Source organism: Ictidomys tridecemlineatus, unplaced genomic scaffold (genome assembly GCF_052094955.1).
Source record: "Ictidomys tridecemlineatus isolate mIctTri1 unplaced genomic scaffold, mIctTri1.hap1 Scaffold_633, whole genome shotgun sequence".
Taxonomy (NCBI): domain Eukaryota; kingdom Metazoa; phylum Chordata; class Mammalia; order Rodentia; family Sciuridae; genus Ictidomys; species Ictidomys tridecemlineatus.
The window spans coordinates 27501-37079 of record NW_027524375.1 but is presented as its reverse complement, the minus strand read 5'-3'; the positions used below and the strand labels follow the sequence as shown (position 1 = coordinate 37079).

General features: G+C 45.8%; 2 long non-coding RNA genes across 2 annotated transcripts in view; one reads left to right on the top strand and one right to left on the bottom strand.

Annotated features, from left to right (window-relative positions):
* Nucleotides 1-6967: 6967 nt before the first annotated feature.
* Nucleotides 6968-8258, top strand: LOC144374272 (uncharacterized). Its single transcript, XR_013433724.1, has 3 exons — nucleotides 6968-7608; nucleotides 7713-7981; nucleotides 8163-8258. It is a non-coding gene; the product is annotated as an uncharacterized LOC144374272 (long non-coding RNA).
* Nucleotides 7567-9579, bottom strand: part of LOC144374271 (uncharacterized) — an 18029-nt gene continuing 16016 nt past the window's right edge. The window contains exon 5 of the long non-coding RNA XR_013433723.1: nucleotides 7567-8316. This is a non-coding gene — a long non-coding RNA (uncharacterized LOC144374271). The remainder of the gene's footprint in view (nucleotides 8317-9579) is intronic.

Below are 9579 nucleotides of genomic sequence, written 5' to 3'. Positions count from 1 at the left end.
CTCCTGCCTCAGCTGAGAGAGAGAGAGAGAGAGAGAGAGAGAGAGAGAGAGAAGCATCTGGGATGACAGGCATAGGCCACTGTACTCAGTCACTTATTTATTTTCAGTATGACTTCAAGGTACACACAAGACAATCACTGCCAGGCGTAGGAGGAACGTAGCACCTTGATAAACAGTCAGATCTTTGAGGAAGCATTAAACAATCTTAAGGTAGTGTGCAAATCATTCAATAACCTCAGAATACCTACATGAGGGTTGGGATTGTAGCTCAGCGGTAGAGCGCTTGCCTTTGCATTCGTGAGGCCCTGGGTTCGATCCTCAGCACCACATAAAAATAAATAAATAAATAAAGATAAAGACATTGTGTCCATCTACAGCTTAAAAAAAAAAAATGTTTAGAAAGAAATAAATAAATACCTACATGAAAACCAGAGAGAATTAAAAGAAAAGATGGATACATCAATTATGGCAAAGAGACGAGAACACTCGTCCCTTAGCAGCTGATGACATAGGCCATAAATAAATAATCAGTAACAAAGGACAGCAGAAGCACATCACGAACAACCCACACCTAATGGGCATGCTCAGAACACTGCAAGGCCACCACTGCACAGCAGACCTTCTTCCTTTTTTTTTTTTCTTTAATAAATATTGATTTTTCAGTCGTAGTTGGACACAATACCTTTGTTTTATTTATTTATTTTTATGTGGTACTGAGGATCGAACCCAGGGCCTCACACATGCAAGGCGAGCGCTTTACCACTGAGCCACAACCCCAGCCCCAGCAGACCTTCTTTTAAAGTGAATACGGAATGTTTACCAAAGTTGACCATAGAATGGAACATAAACCCAATCTCGACAAAGTCTAAAACATGAAATCACACCACAACTCTTCTCCGAACACCACAAAAAGTAATCTGGAGGTCAGGCATGCTGGCCACTGCCAGGATTCATTTCAGTCAGACTGATAGGCCACGGTTGGATCCATCCAGACGATGTAGGAATTGACAGAGACATGTAAAAATCAGTTTGCATCTTTCACAAACTCTTGAGAGGGGCAGGTCAGGGGTCGAGGTGAGATTGAAATACCCCCAACAAAGTGTCAACTTTATCAGACCAGTAACCTAGATAAAGCAGGTACTTGTACTATTCCTTCTCTGTGCCATTGTGTTCTTTTTTTTTTTTTTTTTTTTTTTTTTTGGGGGGGGGGGGGGGAGGCGTGGTTCCAGCCACTTTGGGTTCCTACCAGTTTGTCTGCAAGGGAAAATTTGTTTTCTGCCAGGCTGGGGTGCCAGTTATCAGGGCGGGGAAGTAAGATGCTTACACTAAACCGGGCTTGCTTGGGGCAGGTCTCAGTTCTAATTTACATAACAACAGGCAGTGCAAAGTCTCTCCCACTGCCCCTGAAGGAAGGAAAATATGGCCTCTCCAGGCTGTTCACAATTCCCAGCCTGTTTCAAATTCCAGTATGGTTTCCCGTATCTGTTTTAAGGGTCATTTTGTCTCTCTAACTCTGCATTTATGCTGACCGTTTGGTTTAAAACTAAACTAAGAGGTTAATTTGGATATCACTTGTTTCAGAGCATTTGTTCAATGTGTCCACCAGCATTTCATTTCTCTCTCCTGATGTTCCTTAATACCCTGATTGCTTTGGCCTCCTTCTCCTGGATCATGTGTCACTTGCCCCCCAACCCTTTGGTATAAAAAGAAACCTAGGAGGAGATTGATCCTAAAGAAAAGGGGTGCTCCACTAAGTGAGAAACTGAAAAATCAAGTGATTAAAAAGAGTTTGGTGTGGAGAAAGAGACGGAAATGTGTGTGTGTGTGTGTGTGTGTGTAAGTTATAGAGACAGAAGGAGACAGACTCTTGTACTTCAGGGTTTTTGTTTGTCTGTCTGTCTGTCTGTGTGTTTGTTTGTTGTCTAATAATTACAGGGTTTCAATTGGAAGCTCTGCCCTGGGTAATTCTTTCCAATTCTTACAAAGTAGTAACTGTGGTTATGTTCATTTCTGCTAATGATTCATTTTTCCTGCTTTTTAAATTCATTGATCACCCGGAACTTTTTTTCGTTTGGGGCAGGAGGGGTCCAAGTGCTTGAGAGATTTTTTTTTTTTTTCTTTTCTCCCCCCCCCCCCCCTGTGTCATTTGAATGGAGATTTGGACCTCTGACTAAGAGTAGAGTTTTCTAAGAGAAAAGAGAAGAGCTCTAAGGGAAAAGCAGGGGATTAGATAAAAAAAAAAAAAAAAAAAAAAAAAGCCTTTTGAAACCAAACCATTGTTAGGTAAAACTGCTTACTCTCTGCCCTGAATGAGTAGAATCTTAAAATATGTGATATGTTTGGGTGAGTTCAAGGTGTCTTTGCGATTCATCATCTGAAGTGGCACCCCCTCTCTCCACTGAAAAGTCTTAACTGGGCCTCTTCAGAAATCTTCACCCAGACTGGTTTTAGGTCTGTCAGCAAGGGAGTCTCTGCAAAAGAATTCGAGGTGGATAAACTTCCTATTTTCGTGTCGCCCTGTTTACTTGGCCACTGGCCGAGAAGACACCAGCACTCCAGGTGCTGGAAACCCCCTTACTAGTTTTTCACAAACATATCCAGAACAGTACTTTGAAGAAATGTGCAAACAAGGCCTCTGGCCTTGAGCTGGGCTTCACCCAGAGGTCTACATTGTTAAGATACGAGAAGTTACCGACTGGACTCCATGGTTACAGCTGGCAGGGAGAGACTAGACAGGGGGGAAGAAGCTCTCCCCTTCTCAGGTGTTGTCCTCGAAGGGTTCACATGCCCAGAACAGTGAGAGGAAAAAGCTGCTTTTATGTGAACTTCTGCAGACCGTGAATTTCTGAGCCCCTCCCCTTACGTGCTCGGTATAAAACTCTGAAACTACCTGAACTCGGGGTTCAGGGGATTGATTCATTCATGACAGCAAAAGCCGTGTCCTCTGAACCTGGCAGCGGCCAAATAAAACCCCATTTCCTGCTCTGTTCGGTCGGTGCCTTGCCTCATTTGTCCCTACAACACATCCATGCAAGGAAGACTTGATCAAACCAGTAGCCTAGGTAAAGCAGGTTCCAGGTTGCTTTTTGCCACCATCACCAACACCAACCCCTTCCCCCTTGCGCCCCCCCCCTTCTTTGCAACTGAGAGATAAGCTAACATGGGTCACTCTGTATGCAATGAATACCAATAATTTCTTCTGATTTTTTTTTTGAATTACATACAAACAAACAAACCAAAAACCATGAAAAGTATCAACTATGTGACTGAGAATCAAGAAGAGTAATTCACTCATGTAAATTCAGAAATTCGGTAAGGTGGTTGTTGTTTCTGCTGCGGTTGTTGCTGCTGTTGTTTGTCCTTTTTTGTCTTTTTAAAAAAATTTTCTCCCAACTGTCGAATCGAGGAAAAGGGGTGGGGGGAGGTGGTGGTGGTGGGGGTCAGAAAATGTAACAGGGGTCCACTTTATATGCTTTGAGTATAAGTCTCACTGCTCAGCCACTGAGGCTCATGTCAAAACCCATATCCTTTTTCCTTTCTCTTTTCCCTTCCCCCCCCCTCCGTCATCACAGGTGAAGCTACATTGACTTTCAGGGTGGGTTATCTGCCCATTGGCTAACAAATATTTAGAATTTCCATCCAGAAAATCACTTTTTCTGTTTGATAACCTTGCCAGGCCTCGGATGCGTTAAAACAACAGAGTGTCAGCAGAGTCATCAGAGTTTTGCTGCTGTAAAGGTTTAGTTCTTATGTTTTCTTATTATAATAAATTCCCCCTCTTCCTTCTGAGATGCTTTGCCTCTGGGCAACACCCCCCAACACCTACACACCTCCCCCCCCCCCTCTCTCTCTCTCTCTCTCTCTCTCTCTCTCTCTCTCTCTCTCTCTCTCTCTCTCTCTCTCTCTCTCGTTACCGCAGGGCTCCGTAAGTTGCTGAGGCTGGGCTTAGTCTTGTGATTCTCCTGAATCACCCCACATCTCCATCTCTGCCACTGGGGATGTGTGCACATCTGGGGACTAGAGTAGTATGCTGTGTGTGAGAGATTTTTTTATTATTCAAAAGTCGGTACACTTAAAGACATATAGGTTTCCTACACTACACGAGAGTAGTGCCCTTTTTATTAGAACGTGTATTGTACCGAAGCTCTAAACTTATCCCGCAGTCAGTGACACATGTGGAAGTTCTACCACTTGAATTCGGTGTAACATTCAGATTAAAAAAAAAGAAAAGAAAAGAAAAAAGATCTGTGCTTGGGGCTGGGGATGTGGCTCAAGCGGTAGGTAGCACGCTGGCCTGGCATGCGTGCGGCCCGGGTTCGATCCTCAGCACCACATACAAACAAAGATGTTGTGTCCGCCGAAAACTAACTAACTAACTAACTAACTAACTAGATATTTAAAAACTCTCTCTCTCTCTCTCTCTCTCTCTCTCACTCTCTCAAAAAAATAAAAAATAAATAAAAAGATCTGTGCCATTAATGACCAGTTTTCACATCTGTTAGTTTTGATTGAATAAGTAAGGGTTTGTTTTGTGATCGTTTGTTGAAAGAACACTCCTGTACCAGGTGAGTGGCACTGTTGCCTGAATGCATAAGAGTATTTGTCCACTTGAGTCCAAGCTGTTCACCTAGGTCCAACTGTTGGTGAGCAAAAACCACATCGCGGCAGTTATCTGGCCAGAGTCATAGATTCTGAGCGTGGCTTCCAAAGTCAAAGGTCAACGAACGTATGTAGGACTTCTAGGCAACTGTGATGTGAAGATGTCTGGGCTTGTTGTACAATAAATGTGTCTGTGTTCCTTCAGCGAAGAAGGAAATGTATGCATTCTAGAATGCAAAGCTTGGGCTAGGGTTTTAGCTCGGTAGTAGAGCACTGGCCTGGGACGTGTGGAGCGGTGGATTCGATCCTGATCCTGAGCACCACAGAACCAAAAACAAAGGGACAAACAAGCCGATAAGGTAAAGATATTGTGTCTGTCCCCCCCCCCCCCCAAGGGGATCAGGAGGAGGTTCAGAGAAGGATTGTAAGCTCATAGCGAAAGTAACCTCGCGAGACCCCTGTCTCCAAAAGAAAATTGGTGATAGTAAAAGCAAATGGGATTCCGTTTTGTTTTACGTCTCCATTCTGTAAAACAACCAGGCCAAGTAGAAGGGTCATGACTGGGGCAAGATGTTCTTTGCCTTTTGCTATAGAAACCTTTAAGGAAGGACATGGGACGTTGTTTCTGTAACTAGCCCATAACGGGGCTACGCTTCTGTCACTGGAGTGGCTAGGCTGATTGTGATTGGCTGAGCGTCCCTCCGCCTGACTTCACTCTCCAGCTTCTGGAACTTGGCTTGTTTGCATTAGCTAGACGCCCCCTCCCCCCAAAACGTCCCTTTTGCAGGTTTCAGGCTTATAAGGAGCACCCTTGCAATTGTTTGAGGCTGGTCAGGGGAACAGCTGTATGTTCTTCTGGTCAGTCGCCGCTAGTTGTGCTTTAATAAAGGCTTGATTCCTTTATACGTGAGTGGTCTGGAAGTCAGTTTTTGAAACCCCGGGGACCAAGCTTTAACTAGAACGAACGAGCGAGCGAGCGAGCGAGCGAGCGAGCAAGCAAGCAAGCAAGCAAGCAAGCAAGCAAGCAAGCAAGCAAGAAAGCAAGCAAGAAAACAAACGAATAGATAGATAGATAGATAGATAGATGATAGATAGATAGATAGATAGATAGATAGATAAATTGAATATGAGGATGTGGCTCAGTCACTGGTCAAGTGAGTGCTTCTGGGTTCAACTCATAAATCAATGGATTTACCAAAAATGTATAAAAATATCTTTATAAAAAGGGGATGTTGGTTTAGCTCAGTGGTAAACTGTGTCTGTGTTCAGTCCCCAGTTCCAGGGTCCAGGATGAGCCTGCGTGAGGGGCTGGTTTCTGGTTCCATCCCCACCAAGGAAACCCTGACATGAGTATGGGGAGATGTATTCGGCTATTGGAATGCCAAGGGTAGAGTGATTTCCATGTGGATCTCCCCCCAACCCCCCACCCCGCCCTTTCTCTGTGTGGGCAAGGTCTCTTCTAGTGTCTTGATTTCTTTTATTTATTTATTTGGCCTAGTTGGAAAGAATGTGTTTGTGTTATTAATTTCTTTTTATCTGGAGCTGAGGATCCAACCCAGGGCCTCGAATATGCTAGGCGAGCTCTAACGCTGTCCAGCACAGCACGGGAGGCATCTTGATGATTTTTTTTCTTTTTTTTTTTCCTTTTTTCTTTTTTTTCCCCTTTCCCGGTGGGCACTTTGCGATGAGATTTCCTTGCCTGTTTGGGTTGTTTGAGTCTCTCTTTGTTCACTACTTTTGTTTCTTTTGTGATGCTAGCCTGGGGAAGAAACCCAGGGCAGGGCCTTGGGCATTGGTCCACAAACGGTCTTGATGGCTGGGCAACACCCTCACCTTTTTTCCTTTGTCTCTTCTTCCCCAGAAAGTAAACCCAGGAAGGGCCTCCCTCTCCTTCCCCCAGGCCCAAATCCATCCTGCTTGGGTTTGGTGCGCAGCAGACAGGTACACACTGGAGACACACACACACACACACACACACACACACACACACACACACACACACACAGAGAGAAATGGGGAAACATCACTGTTTTGTTTTGGTTTATTTCTCTCTTAAACTCATCCAGGCCCTCCCTCATAGCTCTCAGGGGTGGGGGAAGGTGTTTACCATGGACCTCTAGTGGTGACAGCCTTGGGAGCGAACTACTGCTGGGGAATTGGAGTTAGTGGGATGGGGGAAGTGTGGATTATAGTTCAAATTCCAAGGGTCGGGCAGAGGCACAGAAGCTATCTCCTAGGTGGGACATCTTAAAGGCTAAAGGAGGAAAAACGACCAACCCCCCCCCCCCCCAAAAAAAAAAAAGAGTTCCAGGGGTGAAAGCGGTATGTCCCCCCCACCGCCCAGTGCTTCCCGGACTTTACTGTATGGGGCGGGGGGGGGGGGGGGGGGGCCCCGCCGGGGGAACAACAGAGCGGGCACTGAGGCCCTTGCCCATCTGTCTCTCCAGGGACTCAATAGGCTGAGGGAAGAGAGGAAGACATGACGCGGCGGCTTGCAGCTTAGTGATCTGTATATGGATATCGATATCTAAGTCTGTCTGTCTATCTATGTCTATACATGTAGATAGATTATATCGAAACTGGAAATGGAACTCAGGCAGGCCTTCCAAAATGACGGTAGCTTTGCGCCACCTAGCGTTCGGTGACTGCAACCAACGGGGCTGCCCTTTTGAGACCGCAGACCACTCACTGTGAACTCCCCAGTTCCACAGGGTGGAAACATCCACGTGTATATGCTTGTGTTTCTGACCCGGTGGCAAGATGAGATCCGACTGAAGAAGCCAAGCAAGCCTAAAACGTGTGTCCCACCTTCACCACTCCTAAGTGTGGAGGATTAGCCAACTGAGAAAGCCTTAGGGGACGGACGGCTGGGAAAGGGAAGGACCCTGAGTCACTGCACAGTTGCTCTGGGATCCAATTTTACCTGTAGACCTACTCGGCGCTATATAAACCTCAGCCAGCCAGCCATCCAGCCTGTGCTGCATTTTGTCCTGCCTTTATTGGTATTAGGTATTTTCCAGAAGAAATGGGGGGGGGGGGGAGGGCGGGGATTTCCCATCTCCTGTCAAGAGTCTCCCGGGACTGAATCCTCCTTGTCCACGCTTTCCCTGAAGATCCTTTAGAGATTCTCCACTTCGAGATGGACCGATGTGTGTGCTGCCGCAGGTTTGACAGCCATCCAGGAGGAAAAACAACCCCCCCACCCCCCCCCCAAATAAAAAGAGTTCCATATCTCCAATACCATCACCTTTGTCATCATTCCACCATCCTTGGAAGAAGGAAGTCGATCCAAAAGTCCTGGAAGAGAACAGTAAGAGTAGTGAAAGATCAGAATGGTGAGACAGCGTCCAGCAACCGCCCCCTCAGCTACTCACAAGAGAAGGTGAGGTCCTGGGAGTAACTCAGGCAACCTCCAGAGACCTCGAGCTTTAACCAGCAAATAGAGAAAGGAGAGGGAAGGGGAAGGGATAACACCACCACAGGTGTTATCACAGACCGAGATAGGATGTTGACTTCTGGATTCAATCCAGGGGAAATCATATCACCTTTCTTCCCTGTTTTAGGCAGACTTATCTGTCCTTGAGTCCACGCCCAGCATAGTCAAGAATGTCATGTAGACTTTGGAGACCAGAGGATGTCAGAAATGAGTCTTCTCAAAAGTAAGAAGCCGAATCACAACCGCGGCCAGGAAGAAGTGCAAGGTGGCCTTTGAATCTCCTGTACGAAACCTCCTGTTGTTGCTGACGTGCAGAGTCACAGCCTTTGGGGACCAGAGTCCCCATGTTTTTTGCTTTGCCGGCGCTGCCATAAGCCTTTTTTCCTGTGTCTCAAGACCTTGCCATCCTTATTGGATTGGGCCAAGCTTTCAGCAACAGGAAGAGGAGAAAGGGAGAGGGAGAGGGAGAGGGAGGGGGAGGGGGAGGGGGGGAGGGGGAGAGGGAGGGAGGGAGGGAGGGAGGGAGGGAGGGAGGGAGGGGGAGAGAGAGAGAGAGAGAGAGAGAGAGAGAGAGAGAGAGAGAGAGGGGGGGGGGGGGGAAGGGTAAAACTTAGGGGCTGGGTGTGTGGCTCAACTGGTAGCATGGGGCGCTGGGTTAGATCGCACCAAATAAAAACTAAAATAAATAAAAATAAGTTTAGGGCTGGGGATGCGGCTCAAGCAGTAGTGCGCTCGCCTGGCATGCGTGCGCCCGGGTTCGATCCTCAGCACCACATACAACATACAACCATGTTGTGTCCGCCAAAAACTGAAAAATAAATATTAAATAATTCTCTCTCCTCTCTCTTCTCTCTCTCTCTCTCTCTCTCTCTCTCTCTGTCTCAAAACAAAATTAAAAAAAAAGTTTAAAAAATAATAATAATAAAAATAAAGATGTTGGGTTCCCCGAAAACTAAACACTAAATATTAAAAAAAAAAAAAAAAGGGGCTGGGGATGTGGCTCAAGCGGTAGCGCGCTCGCCTGGCATGCGTGCGGCCCGGGTTCGATCCTCAGCACCACATACAAAGATGTTGTGTCCGCCAAGAACTAAAAAATAAATATTAAAAATTCTCTCTCTCTCTCTCTCTCTCTCTCTCTCTCTCTCTCTCTCTCTCTCTCTCTCTCTCTCTCCCCCCCCCTCCTCTCTCAAAAAAAAAAAAAAAAAAAAAGAAAAGAAAAGAAAAAACAAGAAGGAAGGAAGGAAGGAAGGAAGGAAGGAAGGAAGGAAGGAAGGAAGGAAGGAAGGAAGAAAAAAAAAAGGCGTGCATAAATGCACACAGAGTTGTGGATGTATAACCGACGTGATTCTGCAATCTGCATTTGGGGTAAAATTGGGAGTTCATAACCCACTTCAATCTAATGTATGAAATATGATATGTCAAGAGCTTTGTAATGTTGTGAACAACCAATAAAAAAAAAAAATTTAAAAATAAATAAATAAATAAATAAATGAATAAATGCACACAGAGTTTGACCCCAACCCCCCGTCCGCTTATGTTAGGAC